This window comes from Rhipicephalus microplus, chromosome 4 (assembly GCF_043290135.1).
Source record: "Rhipicephalus microplus isolate Deutch F79 chromosome 4, USDA_Rmic, whole genome shotgun sequence".
Classification (NCBI taxonomy): Eukaryota; Metazoa; Arthropoda; class Arachnida; order Ixodida; family Ixodidae; genus Rhipicephalus; species Rhipicephalus microplus.
The window spans coordinates 104,968,358-104,994,004 of record NC_134703.1 but is presented as its reverse complement, the minus strand read 5'-3'; the positions used below and the strand labels follow the sequence as shown (position 1 = coordinate 104,994,004).

The following is a 25,647-nucleotide window of genomic DNA, read 5'->3' as shown; positions in this document are numbered from 1 at the left end:
CTGACATTGAAACTTCTGCGAAACGAGCTCTTTATCACAGTCGCGTTAAAAAAAAAAAAAAGACAGCATATTCACGGGTTGAGGCGGAAATGTTGTAGGCCCGTATGCTCAGATTTGGGCGCACGTTAAAGAACTCCAGGTGGTCGAAATTCCTGGAGCCCTCCACTACGGCGTCTCTCATAAGCATATGCTGGTTTTGGGACGTTAAACCCCACATATCAATTAATCAATTCACGGGGTGAATGATTATGAGTGGGTGATGTTCCGGAAAAAAACCTCAGTAAACCGTGGATCTTCCGTGTAATTCGCCGCGTCGATCATCCTTTAAAAACGTGAGAAACACTGTGTGTGTATGTCGTGCCGCTTGGACCTCCCGCCCCCGTACAGGAAGATCTTGGTAGCGATGTCACGCAGCTTCACGGCGCGCCAACAGCGAACGAATTTTATGACAACGCTCCCCTTAGCGTACGTCACCGCACTGAATCGAATGACTGCATTTCCACCATTGACATGTGCCATATGTGACATCACTTCTATTATAACATCTCGCATCATTCATTATCAACTACTGGTGCCGCCATCTAGTGAACACTTCAAGTACTGCCATCTAGTGAACACTGCAAAAACAAAACTAGAGGTGGCTACCTACTACTACAACTACATACCTCAGAGGATGTAGAGACCCACGCCTTCAGGGGCTTTACCCCTAAAAGTTAAGGCGTCATTCCGTTGGTTTGGAATCACATTCATTGTGTGTTGCGAAACACTATTTTATATTATCCCCACAGTAATTCGGCTTACGAGGTGGTATGTGCATGAAGCTGGCTTTCCTCAACTTGTACTTACCTCATTCAAAAACACTGTTCACAGCGGGTATTTAAGTGACTATTCCAAAGCATTCTATACACTCAACCACGCAACGCTCTGTGCAAGATGGTGCCATTATAATTTTTGCAGAGTGCCTCTTGACTTACCGAAATTATACTTATCGCGCAGAAAGCGATTTGAAGTGGCAAATGATAGCCAATTCACTTTACTAACCGTACCGTAGGGAGTACCGTCAGGAGGCCAGCCTATTAAGGCCTCTGCTCTTTAACATTTATATCGGCTACATAACAAGTATCGCAAACTGTGTGGATTTTATGAATAATGCAGATGAGACTAGTATATTCTTTCATGGAAATTATTTGGGTGAGCTTCTAGGTACAGCCGTTATCATTCCTAAGTACATTTTCTTGTGGAGTACGGTAAACTTGTTAATAACCAACACAAAAAAAAATATTCAAAGGTGGGTTGCTCACGCCGGTTCAGAGAGCTATCTGTCGTGTTTTGGATATACACCTAGGGACCAATAAAAGTCAGGTTGTCAAAGACCTTTTGTCACTAGAAGCAACTTTTAATGAAAATCTTAACCAGAACCAACACGTTAACGAAGCAACTAGAAATATTTACAGCAAGGACACGCGGGATACTCTCTGAATTTCGACAGATGCTTCCAGTGAAAATCAAGCTTTTACTCTATATTGCATTATTTTTATCTCACCTAAACTGCTGAAGCTTAGTTGGCTGACGTAGACTAAAGAAAATGAAAATAAAATACTTTTGTTACAGAAAAAAGCAATTCGACATATTTCAAACGTACCATACATTGCACATACAAGCAATTTAGTCAGAGAATATAACTTTTCAACGATTGATCAATTATACACAGCTTTACTAATATTAAGAAGTATAGATTAAGCATGCAGTCAAACAACATTTGTAATCTTAAACTGTGGAACCTGAGCTAAACAGCACAATCTCATTATAGCAATCGGCAAAAGCCTTCCTGGTTTGTACCTCATTTGCGAACTAATATTGGATTCAAAAAAAAAACTTTAACAATGTGTTCTCGCTTGTGTTAACCCGTTTGAAAAAAAAAAGACATTGCCATCTTTATTCTGTCTAAAAACTAAAAATCGTTGTATTCCTAATGGCGCGGTGTAGTTTAATTCTACTTATCTGGCTAAAATACTGTGGGTAATAGCAAAGATCGTATAGTTGTGATCGTATTCGTAACTCGTCATCCTACGTGCTGGCTTTAAAAAAAAACGTTTTAGGAGTTAAGTATGTAGCATTTCATCATTCACGGTTTTTTTGTACCTCTCTTAAACAATTTTTTAGCAAATTCAATTGTACATATTCTTTATAATTGATTGAATTTGTAGTATTTGTTGGGCGTTTAGCAACGTAGCCGCTATTTCATGATTGACCGCACGCTGTTAATTTTTTCTCTGTTCTTTGTTTCCATTTTTTTACTCAGTTTATGTGAACTTGAAACCTTATTTATAAACTGATTTTTTTCTGACTTTTTGAAGTTTGTAGATCTATATCCAAACGTTTTCGTATCTGTGATTACGTATTTTCGATGGCAAGGAAAAGGTGGCAGGAGTCTTGCCAATTTCTTAACATGGCAGCTTATTGTTGTTGCTGTAGCATTTTGTTTGCGCAAGATTTGTAAAAAAAATTCTAAAACTTGAAAACATTTTCTCGCTTGATCTAACACGAATGCACACTTCCTAGTTCACATAAGTTGTGGCGTGTATAAAACACCTTCAAGGCCATTCTGTTGGTGCGAGGATCAACGGTGCTGCAGCACTTTCCAAAACATGTCACTACAGGCACATAAATGTGCAGAAATGCGCGCATACCCACAAATTCGTATACGCAAACCTCGAAATACGTAAACAAACGTTAACACCACTCACTGTACACAGATGCGTGCTTGCGAGATAGCACATATTCGCAAACGTTATGAACATATACAAGCGTAAGTGAACGAACACAGCGTACATAAGAAATCAGGACACGTGAATTTCAGTTCACACGTGCGCGCACCAACATTTCACTTGTAACGCGCACACAAACACACAAACACACCAAAAACACACATACCCGCACACATTCGAAAGCGCGTGAAGGCGCACAAAAATGAGGTTTGTATTTGCTGACATCAAGCCCCATTTGTAAATTCAACTGGTTCTTTCCACATCCTCCTTTTCGGGAGATTCCTTTCAAGCAACGTCATCCCCTGCCTGGGATGGCTGCACCCGCAACGTTGTTTCGCTTCTTCTTTCTTTCTGCCTCGTTGCTTGGAAACTTCTCACTGCTATCACTTTGTTTTTATTGCGTGTTCACGAGATGACGCCACCGCTACGTTCCCAAGGAGCCAAGGGGGCAAGAACAAAAAAAAAATGTATTGCCAGTTCAACAGGATGGGGAATATCTTTCATTTATTACGACACTCCTGGGCCTTTATAAAATAGGAAGAAAATATTGACATGGCAGCAGCGAAAGCGCACACAAAGAGAACATCAAGACAAGTTTGATACTGCGTGGACACAGATGCGAGGTGAGGCAGCGTAAAATGATGCGCCGTGTGTGGCGGAAGAAACGAAAACGAACAGGAGGGGCAGGTGGGGGGGGGGGGGGGGCGAAACGAGTCGGCAATAAAAGTCAAGGAATATAGAGATGCAAACAGCCGCGGTTGCAACGGTGTTAGACAAACATACGCACACACACAAGAAAAGAATTGCAACAATAGAAAAAGCTCGCATTAGACATCGCGCGTGTGTGCCTCCCCTATACACGGCGCAAAGACAAAATGTTCAACGATGACGCTCGCAGTCTAGGCGTCATAGACACGGAGCTTCGCGGCTGGTGATAAAACAGAAGAAACTGGACGCCGCTCGTAACAACAGCAAAAAAAAAACAAAAAGAACGAAGCGACGTAGCCAAAGATTCTCCGAAATACGCAACCCCCTCCCTTCACCTCTCCCAGCTTCCTTCCTATCCCATACACGGTGTGTCTATATACGCTCAGTGGGGAAAACAACAGCGCTGTTCGCCGGCCTTTTGGTTTTCCTCGATGAGTCGTTTGCGGCCTGCCTACTCTAGGGCTCTCCGGGGACAGTGGGTCGAACGTGCCGCTGGCTGCTCGCGAAAAAGCGAACGAAAAGAAAAGAAGAGGCGAAGCGATGCAACCGGCGGTAAGAAGGGGAAAGCGCAAATAGCGGCCCGTTATGCTGAAAGCAAGGAGATCAAAAGAACAGAGGAACAGCCGCGTTTGCTAGATATATCTGTATATACGGCGTGACGGAAGTTGGGGGTTTCAGAGAAAGGAACACGGGGAAAAGAAAACAACGTGGGCTTGCCACGCGGAGGCAGCTGAGACGAGGGGGGAAACGGGAGATGCCTCAATTTATTCGCCAGACGACCCCAAGCTCTCGTCTCAGCTTTGTCGCAACTCTCCCGATCTGCTCGTCTTTATATCTTCTTCGTAAGATCTTCGTCTTCTCAATTTTCTCTCTCTCGCTCTCTCTTTATTTTTTACTTCTCTTACTGTACGGTTTTTCGCTCCTGTCCTGCATCGCGCTTTGCGAGCCCATTCGATGGCGACTGCGTCGCGAAGCTTTCGGGTCCCCGAAAATCCTACTGCTTGCCCGCCTCTCGAAAACTCACCCCTCATGTCCCCATTGTTTCTTTTTTTTTTCTTTCTGCGCTCGGACCCGCCAGTACCTACGGCGACACCTCGACGATATTTCACCGGTCTGGGGCATGTTTTGATACGCGACGTCTACCGCGCGTCAGATGCGCGTACATCCTTCGGATCCTTCCGGCGACCGAGCCGTCTCTTGTTTTCCTTCCTGTCTCCACGAATCGCCACCCCCCCCCCCCCCCCCGTCTGTTTTTGCTCCTGGTTCCGACGAAGCGCCAGAGACCCGTTAAAAAAACTTACACGAGACAAAAACAAAAAAGAGAAACGTGATAAGAAATAATCATCCATGACGCACTTTTGAAACACACGTCGCAATAGAGAGGAAATAGATCTTTCGCTCGCTATCTCAGCGTACATGAGCGAGTTCCTGTTTTTTTTTCCCCCTTTGGTCTATCAATTCGCGCTTCGTGCGGTGCCTAATGAAAGTGGCAGTTATTTCACATCTTCAGAAAAACGAGCATCGCGACCTCATGTCTCCGCTCATGTTGGTTCGCTGTCGGTGTCCTCAGGGATTTCATTCTGAATCTGTAACAAGACGCGGTGAACAGGACACAGGAGCTTTATGATAATTGTGACTGAACATGGAGGTAAGTGGAGCGATAATTCGGGTTTCCCGTTTGAGTGGCGATGATCTTTATAGATGTGCTTCCGCTCACGAAGTTCTGCGATAGAATTGACTGCTTGAAGGTTTATTTATTTATTTATTTATTTATTTATTTATTTATTTATTTATTTATTTATTTATTTATTTCCGTCGTTCTTTCTTTTATTCTTTCTTTCTTTTCTTCTTTCGTTCTATCTGTTTAGCTATCTTTCTTTCTTCCCTTTTCCCTCATTACGTATTTCTCCTTCCTAAGTGTTTCTTTTCTCCAAGCCGGAAATTAGACCGCCTTTCATGGGGTTCCCAGAATACTTTTGCGAAATACACAGTGTAGCAAAGAAAAATAAACTATTATTTGAGGTGATACGGACAAAATTGTGTAGGAATTTGTCCCACTCATAGATCGACAAAACAGGAGATCTTCGGGAATCTCGTTTCGCATCTTCTTTTTTTTTCAGTTGTATTGTCAAAGATCAAGAAAAATAAGTACTATGGTTGAGATAAATGAACTTCATGATGCGCACGCCATTTATAAAGTAGTAAATATTATGTAAAAGAACTTGAGGTGTAGCTCTTTTTTTTTCGTTCTTGAGGAGTGTGAAGGCCAAGTTTATGCTTGGCTGCTGTGACGCTAAAATCTCACTTATAGTTGGCATATATAAAACGCACTGCACAAATTTGGATCCACTCTGATTTGTCTTTATGCGTCAGAATCCCGGGCTTCCTCAACCAGCATCATACGTTACGGATAATTTCGAGCAATGATGTATTCTGTTAAGTGTTCTGAAAAGATACTCTGAGAACCCTCCACTCTCCGCTTAGAAGGTGCTGTGCGAAACATGGTAAGTGTGTGATTACTGGGGGAGGCCTTGGTTTTGGGCAGTATACACAAAAGGGTATAATGAATCAGGTGGTTACGTTGATGGTGGTGATGCCATTGCTGCTGACGATAATGATGGAGTGAAACTCATTTGTTAGAAGCAGTACGCAATTTTGATGAGTGTAAATATACTGCTACTTTGGTTTACATGTTTTGAACTGCTGTACACTGATTCCTTTCCCATCTTTTTTCTTCTCGGTAGACGTGGTCAAGATGGTGGCTTCATTGAAGAGAGAAATCATCGAAACTTTCCACGCGACATCCGGAGTGCACGGCGCATGCGTAAGCTCACCTTCCATTGCACGACTTTTATATGCGCTATTTTTATTTATCAAATGTAGTATAATAAAATTAACAAGCGCGCTGTTTGACGTAGCCGGCATTTGCGGTTTTCTTTAAACTGATACGTTTCCTTCACAGCGTACAATAAAACATGACATGTCTCAATTTTGACGCGTAATCTTTTGTTTTCTTTAAACACAATAGCGCTAAATTGCTTCTTTCGGAGAAATACTGGTGTCGGCGTCAGCGTAAACAATGATTCTGGTCCATGAGCGAAAATTCAAGATAGATGCAAACAAATAAACAATAATAAACTTCCGTTTAGATGAAAATTGAACCCAGACCTTCTGTGTGACACGCAGTTGTTCTACCACAGAGCCACGCCTTTCTCGGAACTACTTCTGTGATTTAAAAAAAAACAAAACAAAATTATTTTCGAACGTCATGGAATGCGATTAGTCTCTTTAACGCACGTGGCAGAAGCGTAGTACTCTAGGCGTAAGGGCATGTGAATTGCACGAGCGAAGATTCTAACCGTCCACCCGTTACAATGCACGCAGATATATGCAATCGCCATCAAAAGCAACAGCGCAAACAGACTGATTAAATACGCCGGTTCATGTGTTGTCTTACGGATGTGTAGTGGGTACATCGCTGTTCGCAAAAGCAATCATTATGTCATAGTTCACAGCCTCGCAGTAGGCATTCTAGAATAGCTGTAAAGAACCAATGTCTCCCTGCGGACATTCCATTCCTTGTGGCATGGTTGACGAGTTAAAGAGAAGCGATGCGAGGCTACCGATAAAGGAGACGATGTGAATAGGACCCAATTACGTTAACGCATTCAGAGGCAAGGTGAAGCTTCCTGAAACTTTCAGGGGGGACGTGCCTTAGAACATACTGTAATGAAAGCACCGAAGGTGTATACAATAATGATGATGATGCAATAGCCATAACGGATGCATTTTGCCATCTTGTCGGATTAGGCGGATGCATTTGGGATTCTCGAGTCATTGTTTTCGAGTTAACAACGTATCTTGTCTTCTGCCCGCTATGTTGAGATTATAAAACAAGCCGCGCTTTAGCTAATCGTTATTATTATTGCCAGCTGTGCTTTGTTATAATCACGGAGAGAATGATGGAGGAACATTTGTGGTTTCAAGATAAGAAGTGAAGAAGAGAAGCCAAGGGCAGGCATGGTTAGCCGAAAGTGAATTTCTTTTTGCCACACATCACCGGGGTGGGGAGGTGAGGGAATTGAAAAAATAGTTTCCCCTACTATAAAAGCCGGTAAAGCTGGCTCTTTCGCATGTATTACTTTTATGTGGCGAAGCTAAAGCCAGTGAAACAGCAGACTTCACTGAAACATGGCACTGATTCAGCCTGAAGTACTAAAACAGGCTTGAAGTAGCTTGAGTGTTCAATATCCGTGGCATTTAGTGTTAATAGATTCCCACGTAGTGTCCATGTACTGTTAGTTTCGGGCACCACTTGCCAAATTCGCAATCTGGTCAGAGCTCAATGAGGCGGAGGATGCCGAAGGGGATTAATTTTCCCAACGTGCGGTTCCCTTGCAGAAGAACGATAACAAGAACAGGAGGGCTCTAACGGAAATAGTTTATTGGCTAAATGAAACAAATATTTAGTTAGTAAGTTGGCTAGTCAGTTATTTTGTTGGTTTTTTGTTTGTTTGTTTGTTTGTTTGTTAAAATTATTTGTATTGCTGCGATGGCACTGTGTCCACTACGACGGTCGTTGAGAAATCGTGGATTTCATTTTGGCGTTTGCCGCCTCTGCAAGCCCATCATGTGGCAATAATACTTCCTCTTAATACTTCGATGACTGCTGAAAAGAGGACGCCACGTGGAGAAGAGCGCAAAAACAAGTCCATAGAATGCGCTGCCCGAGTTCTCCGAAGCCGAGGGATCAACCATTCTCGGAAAAAAAGAGAAACAGGGACGACTTCCTGGCAAAGCCCAAATTAACCCTGACGCCCCGAGTTAACGTCGCTGGTTCTAATGATCCCATCATTACCTATTCATGGGCGCAGCGCGAATGCCTCAAAGCCTCTGCTATTGTTTGCGAAGGGGCCAATTGTCGACAAAAAAAATTCTAAAGAAGATCTGGTGGAATTATTTATGTGCTTTCCGTGCAAGCAACGCCATACCGGGGCCATATTTGCGTATCACGCGCTTTTCGCTGCAGTGCTTCGCATTCAAGAGCTAGCTCCTCTTCAACATTGCCTTCGAAACCAAATGCTCGACAACCTCCTTTCTTTGTTTGGTTGGCATCAAAATTTTGTGCGTCAAAGCCAACAGTTTTCAAACTTGCAATTTCTTGAAAATAGATCTACCAACTGTTTCCTGTCAACAGGGCAAGGCTCAGTTTCCATTTCTTACTAAGACAGAAGAAAAATCAGTCATGGCGCTCCAAATGCTCCGAAAGTACACTCAGCTTCGAAATTCGGAAACTAGTAGGTATGAGAAGACTTTGAATTTCACAGCAGTTTGTCACCGTATATGGGAGAGCTGCACACTGTATGGTGTTAGCTCGTTTAGGAGCAATTCGAAGTTCTAATGTCAAGGCTGTCTGTCAAAACTGCGAGAATATTCATCGTTTTCTTGAGTCTCATGGTTCCTAAACTTTGGACATTGACTTCATTGTGAGGAGAATCCACACTGATGTATATTTCGGAGATTGCGTCACACAGTTATAATACGGAGCACCACTTCGCGCATCATTGAAAATAAGGGCGCCACTGAAACAAGCTTCTATAATATTCTTCTTGATAGCCTCACAAATCACTCTGTTTACAGATTCAGAACTTTGTAAAAATGAGCGATTGCCTAAAACGCCTTAGTGAGAGCTTGAACAGTGCATAACTACGAAGACTGGTACAAGCAAGTCCATTCGCACATCTCTTTTTAATTTCTTTCTTTTTATCTTGACGTTATTTAAGCTGCGTATACGTTCTTATCCTACGAAATACCACATGACTTTCTGTCAGTTGTCTCATATGTTTGGTAACACGGGAGCTGTTCAAACCCGAAGCAACTTGTGGAGATCTTCGTCCGCACTTTTTCGCCCAGCTACGAGAGCGAAGGCTCACCAGAGGGAGAGCACTGGTAAAGTTACGCGTGTGAAGGGAAAGCCTTCTATAGTGATTTGAGTCCTCGTTCACCCTCTCAACATTGCTATGCTTTCTGGGTAGTGGTACGGAAAGGGCGAAGTTGGTAGAGAGGAGGAGAGGTAAGGGAAATCTATGGGGGCAGCGCTGGTATCTAGTAGAGGGGGTTAGAGCAGAAGTGTGATTGGCTGGGGCGTAAAAAAAAGTGTACCATTGGTAGCACGTGCACGAGCACAGATGGTGGTGATGATAGAGGAGGAAGGGTGCACCTAGCGTTGGCGAGAACAAAGGACCAGTGCTCTGACACCACCAGCTTTTTGGTTTATTCGGTCTTCACGACGCTAAGACACTCGACGCTGAGCATAACTTTTTAGGGTTGCGAACGAGCACGTGAAATACGTCGAAAGTGCGTAGATCATTTCTTGTTCACTTTATAAATACAAGAGTGCCCACACAATGAGGTTCTTGTGCAATAAAAAAAAGCTTATTATCCTTGAATAAAAAAAACATTGTATCTGCAATCATGGTTATCTCCACGGGAGAAATTTACATCAGGCACGGATATTTTATTTTGTCCTAAACACCTAACGAATGAAATTCAGGAAGGAGACACAGTGCACGGGAACTCTTACAATATTTTTTTACAAAGGCTGCGCGACACTAATTAGCGCATTAATTTTACAGAGGATGAAGCAGCTGCTCGCAAGCTGATCCTCGTTAAACGGTTACATGTTCCTCGCGTGTGTCTCAAAGAAATGGCAAGAAAGAACAAGTAGGAATTGTAAGGGAGTCGGAGGGACCGGGGTGGGAGAAAACGCTTTGTGCGGAGAAAGATTTCATAACACGCCGACCGTAGGGTATGTCAGGAAATCAATTCCAACCGAGAAACGGACAGGATTAAGAATCCCGTGTCTCTAGCTTTCTCTGCTTCTCATTCCCAAGAGGAGGCATGAAGTCTTTTTTTCTTGTACCATGTTTTTCTGTTCACCTTACAAAGCGTTGCCTAAGCCCTCAATTTTGACCATTTATCTTGCTGCAAGCGCTGATATACCTCTTTTTTTTTCGTTTGTTTCGTTTCCAAGTCAGATGGTCATTGTGGGGCGATTTCAAAGTTATTTTTTTTCGTTAAACACTGTATATAGTTTGTTCTTTCAATTTTTACTACAGTAAAGAAAAAAAGATGTCTGGCCGTTATATTTCTTAAATTCAATTGGAATTGAGCACGGAGATTTTCGTGTTCCACTCGTAAGATCTTTTTTTTTTCAGATCTTGCTCATATTTTTCATTCAGGCATTGCTTCAGCGAAAATCTGTGATATCCCGGATGTATTGCTTTTTTTCTCGTCTGTCGCAGAACTAGTCCACCACGTCTAAGTATTTCTCGTCGATTGTGCCTTGTATGTTGTAAAATGATTGTACACGCCACCTAATTAATTGTTCTCGGGTCTAATTTATTGCAAAGCATGGCTATGTGGGAAAACAAGTTTGTTTTATACGCGCCGTGTATGTGGCATGCTGCCTGTATTGATCACGTTGTCCTTCGAGGTTTCGGTGAGCATATTGTCAATTATTGTTTTCTTTAAATAAAAAAGACTATATCTACCGGCTTGTCTTTGTCGGAACTCCATTTGTAAAGGCAACAGCTGATGGAGCTAGATAAAACACTAAGAAAGCCACGGCAACACTGACACCTGAATAGTAATAGACTGGCGTCTGTATTTTACACGACCTTCAACCTCGCTTTCTCCACGAATTGGTGTCTTTCCAACCCGGTTCTACTTACCAAGTAAACTGCACTTAAAAGAAGACCCAAGAGTGCCAGCCTTCCCTAGCTTTTTCATATAAATATGCCTCAATATTGAGTTCATTCGACAAACATGCAGACATCGTCGACCACCCATCATACATCAAGCTATTCTTCCACATAGTTATGCCTTTGCTGTTGTATTTTACAGTCTCAAGCTACTTTTTTTATACCTATAACATCCCATGCTAACTGGTCACTCAGTTGTGATTGAGCTGGCTTCATTTTATTCAATCTCATCTCCTCGCAGCTTCTTTTTCTTCGCGTTTTTTTTATGACTGGTTTCATGCGATGTGGTTTCCTGTTGTGTCATCGCGCCCTCATGCTCGTCCCGTAAAGTTCTCCATCACGCTCAACCCGTTCGGTCCGCGTTGACCAGGAGCCATCAGGTGACGAGCACCTTGAAAAAGGGGGAGCCATCAGGTGGCGAGCACCTTGGAAAAGGTCGCACAGGAGAGAGAAAGACAGGAGGCCAGGGAGAACAACACTGTCGCATCCGACAGACAAGCGGCGGTGGCATCACACGATCTTTTCCCGAAAGCAATCGCATCATTCCCACCTCCTTCGTTGTGCGCTCCTCTTCTCCTCCCGCGGGAATAGCGGGTCACTATGTTTTCGCGAGCGGCGGCTTGTCTCATTCCTTCTCCCTCCTGCGCGAGATACTTGGCGCTCCACTGTTCGCCTAACGTTGCTCCAAACATCGTCGGTTCGCTTTGGCCGACAGAAACGGCGTCGTCGGTGGAGATGGCGTCTTCCATCTCCATAATCGATATCCGGCCCCGGTCTCCCCGCCTTTCCCCTTCAGTCTTGCCCCGTGATAACCTCCCCTCCGGCCTCTTACGCTCGCGTCTCGCGACCCGGTTCCACTCCTCGAATGCACGACACCACCGCCGAGCGGCACCCAGGCTCTTGGGACGCAGTGCAGATGGTATAGACGCGGCTGGATGACTGCCTGCCACGGGCATTAGGAAAGAGCTCGGACGATCGAGACATGCTACACGGGGAATGAGATGACGTAAAATTGGCTGCAAGAAAAAAAGAGAGAAAAAAAGAGAGGGAGACAAAGGAAGTAAAGTGGAGCTTGAACAAAACAGAAAATCTCTGGTGTATTGAAATTTTATTGTACTGGAAATCTGGGGAGTATAAGAGTATAAAGATCACCAGAGATAAAGAGAAAAAGCAACAATTGAAGATAAACGACGTTAACGGGGCGAAGAAAGGTAGCGAAGTGGCAATACAGGAAAGGCAGAGTGGTTAACTAGACTGTCTAACATGCTGCCATGCACGTGGGGAAGAGACTGAGGTGATATAAGCATGGAATCGAATGGGAAAACTTTTTGTTCTCCAGGACGCCCGTAGCGGGCGTCACCTAGGTAGCGAGAGGCAGGGAATACCAAGCAACCGCTTCGGTCTGGACGGCCCATTGATGGTACACAATTGACCTTTTCCTAGTGCGAACAATACCCCAAGTGTCGATCACCAAAAACAGAAGTAATGACTCATGGACTGCGACCACCATATGCATGTAGGCAATCTGGAAAGGCCTGCGTTCGTGCCTCTCATTGGCGCTAATAATTGCCTGTTTGTGGCACCCGATGGTGCTTGGTCCGCACGTGTCGTCACGTTTTGGCCACCAAAAATCATGGCGCGTGCCTCCTCGAGGTCGGTGCGCATACGCACACTACTTACCCAGAAAAGGCCCATTCCCCAACACACTCGCAGTGCACAGCGTGATTCTAGGTGATCACTCAGTCCGGTTTGTTTTCCTGAACTGCTGAAGGGCTCGTACGCATTTCTGGGCACATTTTCGATCCCGTATAAGGCCGATCATCAAGTATTCTCGAGAGAAACATGAGAATGCGCAGATGTTAGTCGGATTGGGTTCGAAAGAAGAAAAAATTATCTATACTCTCTGCACAGCTCAAGTTATCGGGCGAAGGTCAATACGTCATTCTAGTGTGATAGCTGAATAAGTTGTCTGAGTGGCTGAGCGCTGCAAGAATGCACAGTCAACACAGAAATTTACCATCGAACTGTTCATCATGCACTAACGGTTAAGATAAGGGCAGGTAAGGCTAGACGTAAAAAGAAAATTTCTCCAGGCGCCATAGCTCTTTATTCAGTTGCGCAGCTTTGAAGAAAAAAAACACACACACACACTTGCGCTTGCAGAATAGTTCCAATCAAAGTCAGCTGCGACCAGGGTCCAATGTGTCATATTTGCGTAAAACAATGTTTGTCGATTCCCTTGAACTTGGTGTTGCGAAGAAATTCAGAAAGGAGTAGGGGAAATGCCGGATACTTTTTTTTTAATTTATGGTAGACTTTGTGTGCGAACTATGGAGAACAAGAATAAAGTTCAGCAGGTGTTGCGTTTTTGTAACACAAGTATTCGAAAACCTTGGTGCCCTGGTGTAAGCCAAATGAGCCGGAATAAGCAAAGCATATGCTTGGAAATGCTGTCAAAGTAACTTTCATGCTTTATGCTTCACCATACAACATGAAGTGTTCCCGTAATAATGCGTGGGGCAAGCGTACAGTGTCATTAAGCGTCAAAACATTAAATTATCCTGATGACTTCATATTTTAAAGCCATGGAATCAACCACTGCATAAGGCACACATTCTATGGCACCCTTTGTGTCACGTAGTTTGTACATAGCAAGTTCGAAAATATTCAATACACTAAGTGTTTGAAGTAAGCTCTAGGAACAGAATATTGCTGTTGCATTTTTAACTTTTAAAATCGAAGCTTAAGGGTCCCCAATGTTTTTTTTTCTTGGCATGTTTCATGTCAACGTCACCGTACGTCAAAAGGAATCTTCAACAGGCTTTTGCCTTAAGATTTTCAGGCTTTAGCCTTAAAAGAAAGTTAATATAAGTGGTGAATGCGAGATGAATGCATTAGCAATGCAGAGCCCTCACCATAAATAAAATGAACTCCCTAAATTAGAGCTTTTTAATCCCCTTGATAGTTAAGTGTGCTGACATTGTGCAAGTACATGCAGTATATTTCGACAAAAAGTTTCGAACTCTGTGAATTGGAGCATTTTATTTTCTTGATAGCTAACCCCCGTATTCTAGAACGCCCCTTCACTCAACACTCCGCCTTCCATTGAGAAAGCCGATGGAAGCGCCATTTATGGGATTTCTTTATTAAACTCCGCACTTCACCAAACCAGCAATAGTAAACGCGAAGCTACTCTTTTCTCTCCTATACGTTGTGCGTGTGTACGTGTGTATGTTGGGAGAGGAGCTCATGCAAGTATAACGCATTGAAGCTTGAAATATGTAGAATCTATAAAAGGCCGGAGCAAAAGCAAAGAAAAAAATAGGATACATCATACAACAGAACTTTCGCTTCACCACTTGGGAAGTAAATATTGATTACATTTTGTTTTCCCGCAGCATAGCTAGCTAAGAGTGAACGCTGACCTCAAGGAATACATTTCGTATCAAAACGAAGGACCAAAGTCAAAGAATACTGGCCGGAACCCCATCGACCCTTTCCAGCGCAGTCTCTTGTGTTTAACAATCCTATCAATCTGCCCCGCACATATCGGTCTACGTTTTCTCGCCTCTTGCATGAAGTTATTATTCTTTTTTTTTCATGTGTTCTCTGCCTGCCTTGTTTCTTAATGTTTCAAACTTCAGTCGCGCCATCTTCACTCAGCGAAGGAGGAAAGAAAAGATAATGAAAAAGTAAAACTGACACAAAAAGGGCACAGAGTGAACAAGCAAGAAAGAAAGAGAGGAGAGGAATGGCTATGCGCAACAGGGAAGGTTTATGCGAAAAACCCCTGCTTTCCCATTTCTACGGCTACTTCTCAGTGGTGGCAGCGGCTGCACACACATACCCCATTCATTTTCTTGTTTGTTATTATCGTTTTTTTTTATTTTTTTAGTCCCGTATAAGACTTTTGGCAGGATTTTGAAGTCTGAGAGAATGGGCCTTCAGCACCTCCAGAAACCTCACTCTTTCCTATTCTCTCATCCTCCGTCTGATTGGTCGGTTCTATTGCTTTTTGTAGTTATTACTTTTTACGCGTTTGTTTCGGATACACTGAAGTTTCCCTGTCGAGTGCAGCCCGGTGCTGGTGGCGACCGATGTTGTAGAAGCCTGCTTAAGTATAACGCGAACAGAAAAAGAATAAAAAAAGAACAAATTTGGCAAGGCGGGGGAGCCGTACCAGAGGCCGTATTGATCTTGTACCCCTTTTTTCAGCCATTCCTTCCTCCCAGGCTTCGTCCTTAAAACCTATATTTCGTCCGTTAGTCCTCATTCTTTTTTTTTTTATTTCCCACCTCTCGCTGTACCATTTATGCAGACCCCCGAAAGGAAGCCAAGGAGATGGTGGGCCAATACCAACCACCTTCTCTCCACCCGAACCCTTTCTTCTCCTACTCACCAACTACGAACATTGTTTCGTCCTTAGCTTCGTTCTTCCTCCATCTTCTCCTTTCTTGTGCGGCTTCGAACACAGGCTATAATGAGATGCGACGGGCCCCACACTTGCCCCGGCAAAAGTAGAAAAGAAGGCAAAAAAAATACTCCATTCCTGCAATACTCCGTCCTGTCTTCCCGCGGCCGACGCTCATCGAACGAACCTATCTCAGTCGCGAGCTGCTTGCCAAACTGGGGGAAACAACGATCGCACCAAGCGATCGACGCTTCACTGAGTCTGCAGTCTTGCCGCGTTCGGAGGCCGAGCATCAGAAGCAGCAGTAGCAGCCGCGCTGCTGCGGTCTCGTTCTCTGCCGCAAAGGCCTTCTTTCTGCTTTATTCCTTTCCGCGTCGTTTGCTGCTCTCTCCGGGAGCGAAGCGCCAGCGTCAGCGCCCCTTGCAACAGTGGGGCGTTAACGCCGCGCAACGGCTTCACGAGCGACGTTAGAGAACAAATGCCTGCTTGCATCATGTAGTACGCGATGATGTTCCTGGCAGTTTTTTTGGCGAAAGACGACTCGCTGGCCGAATATTTCACCGCCGAAGACACGCACTTTGCACGAAGTCGGGCTCAGCTTGTTTTTTTTTCTGTAAGGAATGCCGGTCTCGCGAAGGGCAAACGAATTTCGTTTTTCGAAAACGCCACGGCTTATTGGTGCATGCTTTCCTTCAGCGTTGGAGGGAGAAAAAAAAACGAAGAAGACACTGTTTTTCGTGGTGGTTTGCGATGCAGCGAATCGCAGCTGCCGCGATGACCTACACGTATAAATGAAGCTTGTTTCCGACTTTCAGAGTAGTTAGATTTCTGGAACGTACGCACGCACGATACAGATGGGGCTTCTCACTTGCGGCATTACTGGTTTAGTTGTGTTTTGGCTTCGTATTGTTGCGAAGGAAAATTCAAGCCCTTCTGTTGCCCTTCTCCTCAATCGCTGAGTTCAAAGACATAATATTTATTGCCTGTCGTTTCATCTCTATTCAATTTTTTCCCCCCACTATCTCTACTAATGCTCCGTCCGCAGTTGTAAGGTGGCAAACATGACTGGTAACTGCGCTAGCCTGACTACGTTTGATGCTTTTTTATCTTGTCATTGCAGTGTTATTTTCTTCATTAATCGTCTTCTTTTTTGTATGTTTCTCTTTTTTACTGTTTTTTCTTCATCTTTTTTTTCTCTCTTGCTCTACCCATTCTCACTCATCAAGGTTATTACAGGTCACGCCGGAGAATTCCGTGCGCGTGTCTGAGAGCAAAGCAGAAGAGGACTATATGGAATAGACGGTGTATATAAAGTGCTATCCAGTTGATGATAATTATCAGTTCTGTTTCTGGAGGACAAACTTCACCAAGCTTAGCATAGTTCACTTTTAAACGATAGAGAAATGAAGCATGATCATACACAATCTGTAGTGACTCCGATAAAGGTCACGTGCCTGGGCGTCAGCTCCACTTCTCGCAAGCTCACGAGTTCGCTAGTTCGCGTGCAAAACGAGCGGCAGAGGATAAAGCAAAAAAATGTACTTAATTTTGTCACAAGCGAAGAAATATGAACAACGAACGGAACGGCTCCGTTGAGCTCAGCAAAGACTGGACGTTTCTTCGAAGTAATCCAAGCAGCCTTGGGTCAAACAAACAACGCACTGCGTTGCGCTTACAAATTCTCAGTCCTGGCGACAACTCCGAGTTTGCATGAGCCAGTAGTAGCACGTCTTCAAGCCTCCTTCTCCGCGCCGCCTTCAAAGCTCGGCGTCGGTTCAGAGAACAGCGAAGTCACTGCCTCTCCGGGCCGTCTTCACCTCGTATCTGCGGTCCCTTAAACAGCGAACGAGCGTAGTCTGCCTCGTTTTAAGCCATGAAGAAAAAAGAAGAAATGGTGTTGCTTTGACCCCCGAGAGCATTTTGGGGCTTGTGAACAGGCTATCTATATTCAACAGGGACTTCCCCGCATGTCGTGCAGTTGTAATAAGCGACCCGGCACGACGCCCTTTTTTCGTGGTTCCATGTTTTGCGACTAAGCCCTCCCCGACATATCGCGAAGAAGCTCGTACCGACTCTCCACTTTCTCGCTCGCTTTCTCTCGCTCTCTTGACTCTTCTGCCGCCTTCTAAAGCGTTTTCCCGTATTTCCTCGAATACAGGTCGCTCGCTTCTCTTTGGAGTATTGTGCGCGAAAGTTGTGTTTATATTGGTAAATGTTGCGTGGCCACCACCGCCAGGCACTCACGGCCACGGGACGATTAACGCCACAATTAGAGTGTCACCAAAGAGTAAAAATGAATAAATTTAGAATGATAGATTATACCGGAAAACTTCGCCGTCCTTAATGTCGGTGTCAGGCTTTTACGTATTGAGAGGTAAGCAAGGTCAAAGACTCGTTTTAAGTTACACGCTGAAATTGCGTTTATACAAGTACAGTTGGCACCTTGTACTTTAAAGTGTGTGTGTGTGTGTGTGTGTGTGTGTGTGTGTGTGTGTGTGTGTGTGTGTGTGTGTGTGTGTGTGTGTGTGTGTGTGTGTGTGTGTGTGTGTGTGTGTGTGTGTGTGTGTGTGTGTGTGTGTGTGTGTGTGTGTTCGCTTTCGCGTTCCAATCACGTTCTCACAACTAAACTTCCTGAATACTGATGCGTTCATTTTCTGGCCTCTTCACAACGTGGCGTACTTCATTTTCGCCGACTATGCCCCCGGGCCCGCTCGTCCTAACAAACGCTGTAAAAACCGACGACCCGCCACGACGACTGATACGCGTTCTTCAAGAGGGCTTGCCCACCCGAGTCTTCTCCCAACAAGTGTCTTCCCGCTGCAAACTATGTGACCTTGGTATTGTGAAACAATAACTCGCTCATTAAAAAATGTGTATATTCTGTGTCCCTTTATTTACACTATAACTTACGTTCGGTAAAAACGAATATTGCTAATGAAGCTTAATAATAAAATCTGGCGTTGCACGTCCCAAAACCGCGATATGATTATGTGATAAACCGTAGTTGAAGTCTCCGGAAATTTCGGCCATCTGGTGTTCTTTAATTAAGGCGCACTGACATCGCTCAGTACACGGACCTTCGCCATTTCACCTCTGACGAAATTCGATGACCGCTGCCATGATCTAACCCGTGACTTTCTGGTCAACAGCCGCGCACCGTGACCCCTACACCACTGCGGCGGACGTAAATGAAGCTTAAGCATCGTTGCCATAAAGGTAACGCAGATTAAAGCGAAGGAAAATGCGAGCTTCATGGACGTTTCCAGGAACCATCTCAATGGTCCGTTTAGTGTGGTATTACTTCTATGCAACTGCGTTGTTGGTTCAAATGAGTGGAAAGAGTCTCAATGGCAGGAAAAGAAACACTGGTAGCTTTGTAAATGCCAGCACGATCAAAATGAAATGCATAGACGATAGAAGAAGAGAGAATAAGAGAGAGAGAGAGAGATAAAGATGCAAGGAAAGGCAGGGAGGTTAACCAGACGCACATCCGGTTTGCTACCCTGTGCTGGGGAAGGGATAAAGGGGAGAAAAGAGGTTGCAGAAAGATGAGAAGGTACACACAATCACGAGCACACTCGGGGAGCACGCACAGTCTACAGGCGGTCGCTCAGGTTTGTTGACTTAAGGTAAAGTAGCAGTGCTTTAGTTGCTTTCTGCGCAACTGAGGCAGATGCAGGGAGATCAACCAAGGTTGAGCAGAAAAGGCTGCCTTGCACTGGGAAAGGAGGCGAGGGTAATAAAAGAGAGAGAGGAGGAGGAGAGAAATGTCACTGCCACCGTGAACGTATTGGCAGTTCTGCGCTTGACATCAAAGACGGTGAGTCACTCCCGCCCTCGTAGACGATGGTACGTGAAAACGCGAATATAAAGTGACCTATGTTCGAATCGATGCGGTATCTCCCCGGGGGCCTGTGTTCGGGAGCATTCTGGGAGGAGCGGGCTTTTATGAAGACGGCACCGACAACGCGGGTCTATGTCAAGAGATGATTCCTTTATAAGCGACGAAACGAAATAGGACAGTATATATAGTAACGTAGCTGACATTTAAATTGCTTTTTTTTTTAATCTTGAAATAGAGTGTTCTTTGGTACTCGCGAAATCGTCTTTTTTCAAAAGCGTTCATTAACAAGGGGGTTATCGTAACGTGGCTTTTTAGCCCTTCTAGCACACAGTTACCTCTTATTTATTTAAATTTTAAGGCGTAGTTCGGTTCGCAGGTCCTCTTGCGTAAGCGTACACCCCGTATCAGGAAATGGAAAGCACTCGGAAAAGAAAATTTCTTTAATACCTCTACAGCGTGCGCAATCATAGGTCCTCTTTTCTTAAATGAAATCCTCAATTAAAGGATTCATTCCAATTGCCGCAAATCTGCAGCTACACAAGAAATTATGAGCAACGATGGGAGCTGCACTACCTTTCATTTGTAAAAAGATATGACTCACTCTGCGCAGCGCTAGAACGGTATGCTGAAAGTACATAGTCAAATACATATCAAATCAACAAAAGGATGACGCTCGAGTAGAAAGGTTTTGTAAAAAGCTTGAGGCTGAGGAAAAACCATGATATAGCAATTATAAAACTTGTATCGTTCTCGAAAGACCATGCAACTCATGAGGTTTCAATATTTCGCTATGTGTTTGTCATGCTGACCCACATATAACTACTGAAATTCAAATTGGTGCTTTTCAATGTGTGTAGTCTTTCTTCTATGTGAAGGATTATCAGTTACACTATGTGTAGCGTGACACACGCAGCCGTCGCCGTAATTAATATTAACGCGAGCGACGAAACGATCTCGTTTTTAATGAAGCAGCGCTGCTCGTTTGCAGGTGGTTGTCTGTTCCTTCATACTCACATTGCCATAGACGTACTTCCAGGGCGAAATGAATTATTCTGGAATACATTCAGACCCAACTACTTCAAGCCCACGTAATTGAAATGATCCTCTGCATTGAAGTAATCTCAAACACGACAATGTTTTTGCGTCAATGTATACGAACGTTTGCGGCCACGTTGAAAAAAAAAAGAATCGGCAGATCCGACATACCTTGGGATTCGATGTTATGTGAAGCATGGGCATGGAAGATGATTGTGTCGTAATTGTTAAAGACGATAGTCTTTCCTGGGGACCTTTGATGCAAGAATTTTGATCTGTCTGTCTGTCTGTCTGTCTGTCTGTCTCTCTGTTTGTTTGTCCACTCTTAATGGCACTGACTACTTGAAACGGCCGACCCCATCTGCAGCGCCCACCAATGTTGCTCAAGGTTGAGCGTTCATGCTTGTGTGATTGTCAGTTTAAAAAGCAACTATTGCGCATGTCTGGGGCACCATAACAGCACATATATAGTCTGCATGTGCGTCTTTTACTAGAAAAAGCATGCAGAAGTTATTCTAAGGACCGTAGTTTTTATCACGTGGCGCTTACCATGTAACGTTTGCATGAAAAGGGAAGTGTTTCCAACGCTTTGCTAGGGCGACACGGTGGTGGCAACTACCCGTCGCCTTGCGTTCTACACCTTATCACCTCTGAGACGCACGCCCGTCTGAGAGCCACGCGTTTTCTTTTCCAAGATAACTGCCAGATAGCGCTCATGTCTCACGTGTGACGTGACTTGGTGCGCTCGTTCGCCTCCGCTGCACGCTCGAGGCACTCCAACGCAGCGCCTCCGGATTACCTTTCACAAATGTTCTTGCGCAGAACATCAAATAAACGTTTTTTAGGGGTGAAGCTCCTTATGGCGTGGCTTGTGCGTCCCTCGTAGTACGTAACCACTAGTGGCACATACCCGAAATAGGTATAACATTTGATTTATATGTGGGGTTTAACGTCCCAAAACCACCATATTGTTACGGGGGTGAGAGAATGAATGAAAGAAATATATTTACAAAATATACAGGGAGAGTCAGAGGCAGCTGCAGCCAAGATGGAAGACCAGCAGCAACAACAACACGAGCACGGTCGCTTTCATCGTCTTCGTCGTCTATGGTGCTCTTTCGTTGCCGATGTCGTGTAACATATAACCCCCCGCTGCTGGCAGCGCCGTCTCGGCGCCTAAAGGAGAGTAGGGTCATATGCGGATATGTACGGTTTGAGGCGGGTCACGTGGACGACGTCAGTAGCGGGTGCGGACGACGATGACTGACTGTCCAACGGAGTAATCTCGTATGTGACATCGGTAAGCCGGCGTAAAACCTTGTAAGGCCCCGAGTAGCGAGACAGGAGCTTCGAAGAGAGGCCAACGTGGCGGCATGGTGTCCAGAGGAGGACTAATGAACCTGGAGAGTAGGAAACTACTCTGTGATGGCTATCGTAGCGGGCCTTCTGAGAGAGCTGCGAGCCAAGAAGACGTTGCCGTGCTATTTGGCGGGCCACTTGAGCCCGAGCAGTGGCATCCCGGGCGTACTCTGTAACCGTTTGCGTAGTTGATGGGAGAAGAGTCTCGAAGGGTAATGCTGGATGGCGGCCGAACAATAAATAGAAGGGGGAAAAGCCAGTGGTGTCGTGGCGTGACGAATTGTAGGCAAATGCCACATAAGGCAAAGTACTATCCCAATCAAGGTGATCTTTGCAAACGTACATGGAGAGCATTGTTGTCAATGTTCGATTTAGGCGCTCGGTAAGACCATTTGTTTGTGGGTGATAGGCCGTAGTGAGCTTGTGACGCGTCGAACACGAGTGAAGGATGTCACTTACTACTTTTGAAAGAAATGAGCGACCACGATCAGTCAGCAGCTGTCGAGGAGTGCCATGGTGAAGAATTACGTCATGAAGCAAGAAGTCCGCGACGTCAGTGGCACAGCTTGTCGGTAGCGCTCGTGTGATAGCGTATCTTGTGGCGTAATCAGTGGCTACGGCTATCCACTTGTTTCCGGTGAGAGAAGTAGGAAATGGTCCAACGAGATCAAGACCGACGCGGTAGAAGGGAATGGTGGGTATGTCTATTGGTTGGAGTGGACCAGCTGGTGGCAAGGTGGAATGTTTGCGGCGCTGGCAGGACTCACATGCAGCAACGTATCGGCGCACAGAACGGTAAAGGCCTGGCCAGAAGAATCTACGCCGCACGCGATCGTACGTGCGCATGACCCCAAGATGTCCCGCGGTTGGGGCGTCGTGAAGCTGTTCATGTACAGCGGAACGGAGTGTCGCAGGAACTACGAGTAGTAGCTCTGGTCCTTCGGCGCTGGTGTTGCGTCGGTAAAGAATGCCATCGCGTAGAACGAACAAGTGTAGCGACGGGTCTACGTGGGGCAAGCGTAGACTCTGCATGATAGACCGCAAGTGGACATCGCTGAGCTGTTCCTTGCGTATGTCGGTGAAAGCTGACATGGCGAAGACACAAGGGTCAGAATCATGTGCTGAAAGGTCAGGTGGGTCCACGGGGTGACGGGATAGACAGTCAGCATCCTGGTGCATTAGGCCAGATTTGTATGCCACGTTGAAGTTGTATTCTTGTAGTTTCAATGCCCAACGGCCAAGTCGTCCTGTTGGATCTTTAAGGGACGACAGCCAGCACAAGGCATGGTGATCTGTAATTACCGAAAACGTGCGGCCAAACAAGTATGGTCAAAATTTTCCGACTGCCCAGACTAGTGCGAGGCACTCACGCTCTGTAATGGAAAACTTGCTCTCCGAAGGAGAAAGGAGGCGACTGGCATAAGCAATGACGCGATCTTGTTTTCGTTGCCGCTGGGCTAGCCAATCGCGCCAAGGAGACAGTCTTGCCGCTGGGCGAGAACAGCACCAATTCCATGTCCACTGGCATCGGTACGAACTTCAGTATGGGCGGACGGGTGGAAATGGGCCAAGATGGGTGGGGAAGTAAGTAATGTTGGAAGGGTGCGGAAGTCAGTTGCTTGGTCAGTACCCCAATAAAAAGGCATGTCCTTCTTCAGTAGCTCCGTAAGTATTCGGGCAATGTCAGCAAAATTCTTCACGAAACGTCGAAAGTAAGAACAAAGGCCGATAAAACTCCGTACATCTTTTGCGGAACGGCGTATGGAAAAATCTTTGACAACTCGAATTTTGTCAGGATCAGGCTGCACGCCTCGAGCACTGACAAGGTGGCCCAGCACAGTGATTTCTCGACGGCCAAAGCGACATTTGGAAGAGTTGAGCTGAAGGCCTGCTTTCCGGAAAACCTCAAGAACAGCCAATAGGCGGCTAAGGTAGCTTTCGAATGTAGGTGAAAATACGATGACGTCATCGAGATAGCACAGGCATGTGGTCTATTTGTATCCACGCAGGAGAGAGTCCATCATTCTTTCAAATGTAGCTGGTGCATTACACAATCCGAATGGCATAACCTTGAACTGGAAAAGACCATCCGGTGTGATGAATGCGGTTTTCTCACGGTCTCGATGATCGACAGAAATCTGCCAGTATCCTGATCGCAAGTCAATAGATGAAAAGTAGGCAGACCCATGTAGGCAGTCGAGAGCATCGTCAATCCGCGGCAGTGGATACACGTCCTTACGTGTTACTTTGTTTAAGTGACGGTAGTCTACGCAGAAGCGCCAGCTGCCATCCTTCTTCTTGACTAGCACGACCGGCGATGCCCATGGACTGCAGGAAGGTTCGATGACGTCTTTTGTGAGCATTTCTTCAACTTCGTGCTGGATAACTTGCCGCTCAGCATTAGACACGCGATAAGGACGTCGTCGGATGGGGCTGGCGTCTCCAGTGTTAATCCTATGAGTTACAAAGGATGTCTGACGCAAAGGGTGTTCATCAAAATCAAAGATGTCGCGGTAGGATTTCAGCAGGGGCCGGATGTCAGCTGTCTGTGCTGGAAGAAGGTCCGGAGCGATCATCTTGTCGATGGTGTCATCCGCTGCGCTCTTCGAGGATGAAAACGGAGCAAAGGACGAAGAAGATTCGGCAACGAACGCCGAAATGGCAGCATCTATAGAAAAAACTTTTGCCAGAGTCATACCATTTGGGATAACTTGAGCGCACCAGCTGAGGTTTAGGATCGGAAGAGATGCTGTATTTCCCGTGACTGTCAAAAGTGTGTGAGGCACGGCAACATTTTTGGCCAGCAGAACGTCAGCAATTGGTGTCAACATGTAGTCGCCATCGGGAACAGGAGGGACAGATCTCAGGCTCACGTAAGTAACGGCTTGAGGTGCTAGGCGAACGTGATCTGCAGAACACAGACGGGGTTGAGCTGGTGTTGGGTCGTCTTGGTAACACGGTAAATCAAGTTGAAGCATACCGGTTCCACAATCAATAAGGGCAGAGTGGGTGGATAAAAAGTCCATGCCGAGGATAAGTTCATGGGAACATTTCTCGAGCACAGCAAATAGCACTGTCGTGGAGCGATCAAGTACACTTATACGCGCGGAGCACATTCCAAGCACGGGAAACGTGCCGCCGTCGGCGACCTGGATGAGTGGCACTGTGGGTGGCGTTAAAACTTTCCTAAGGCGGCAACGAAGTTCTGAATTCATCACTGATATGTGAGCCCTAGTGTCCACCAGTGCAACAACGGGTGTGTCATCTACTTCACCGTCAATAAGGTTGCGTCGAGTCGGCAGCATGGTCAGAGGATTTGGTGGGCAAGTGGTCGATGCAGCATCACCTCCGGGAGCTGCATCGTCTAGTTTTCCCGCGGCAGGTGGTCAGTCGGCGACGTTTGTCGGCGAAATTGGGGCGAGCGAGACGATGGGCGACGGGAGAGCGGTGAATGGGACTGGTGAGCATGCGGAAATGGAGAACGACGACGATATGGCGGCATAGAAGGAACGTCTTCACTGGTGGCCTGAGGTGACTCCCGGTAAGTTTGAAAGCGTCCATGATCCCTCTCTGGCCGATGGGTGTACCCATAGGATGCCTGATGCAAATACCACCGAGTGTTACAACGGCGGGCCACGTGTCCGATACGGTGGCAGTTGAAACAAATCGGGCGATCGTCAGCAGTCCTCCACTCGGCTGGATTGCGAGGGCGCGCCGGAAGGTTTTGGCTTTGGGCATACGAAACATGGGGTCGACGAA

The 25,647-nt window shown here is 45.6% G+C and overlaps 1 protein-coding gene across 10 annotated transcripts in view; it reads left to right on the top strand.

Annotated features, from left to right (window-relative positions):
* GluClalpha (glycine receptor alpha 1) overlaps nucleotides 1-25,647 on the top strand; it is a 212,081-nt gene that overhangs the window by 49,484 nt on the left and 136,950 nt on the right. For 9 of the 10 annotated variants that reach the window (XM_075893427.1, XM_075893425.1, XM_075893426.1 and 6 more), the window contains exon 2: nucleotides 6,221-6,300. The gene's annotated coding sequence lies outside the window, so the exon portion shown is untranslated. Of the gene's footprint in view, nucleotides 1-4,998; nucleotides 5,125-6,220; nucleotides 6,301-25,647 lie in introns of those variants that run through there. The other variant, XM_075893424.1, reaches the window with a different exon arrangement.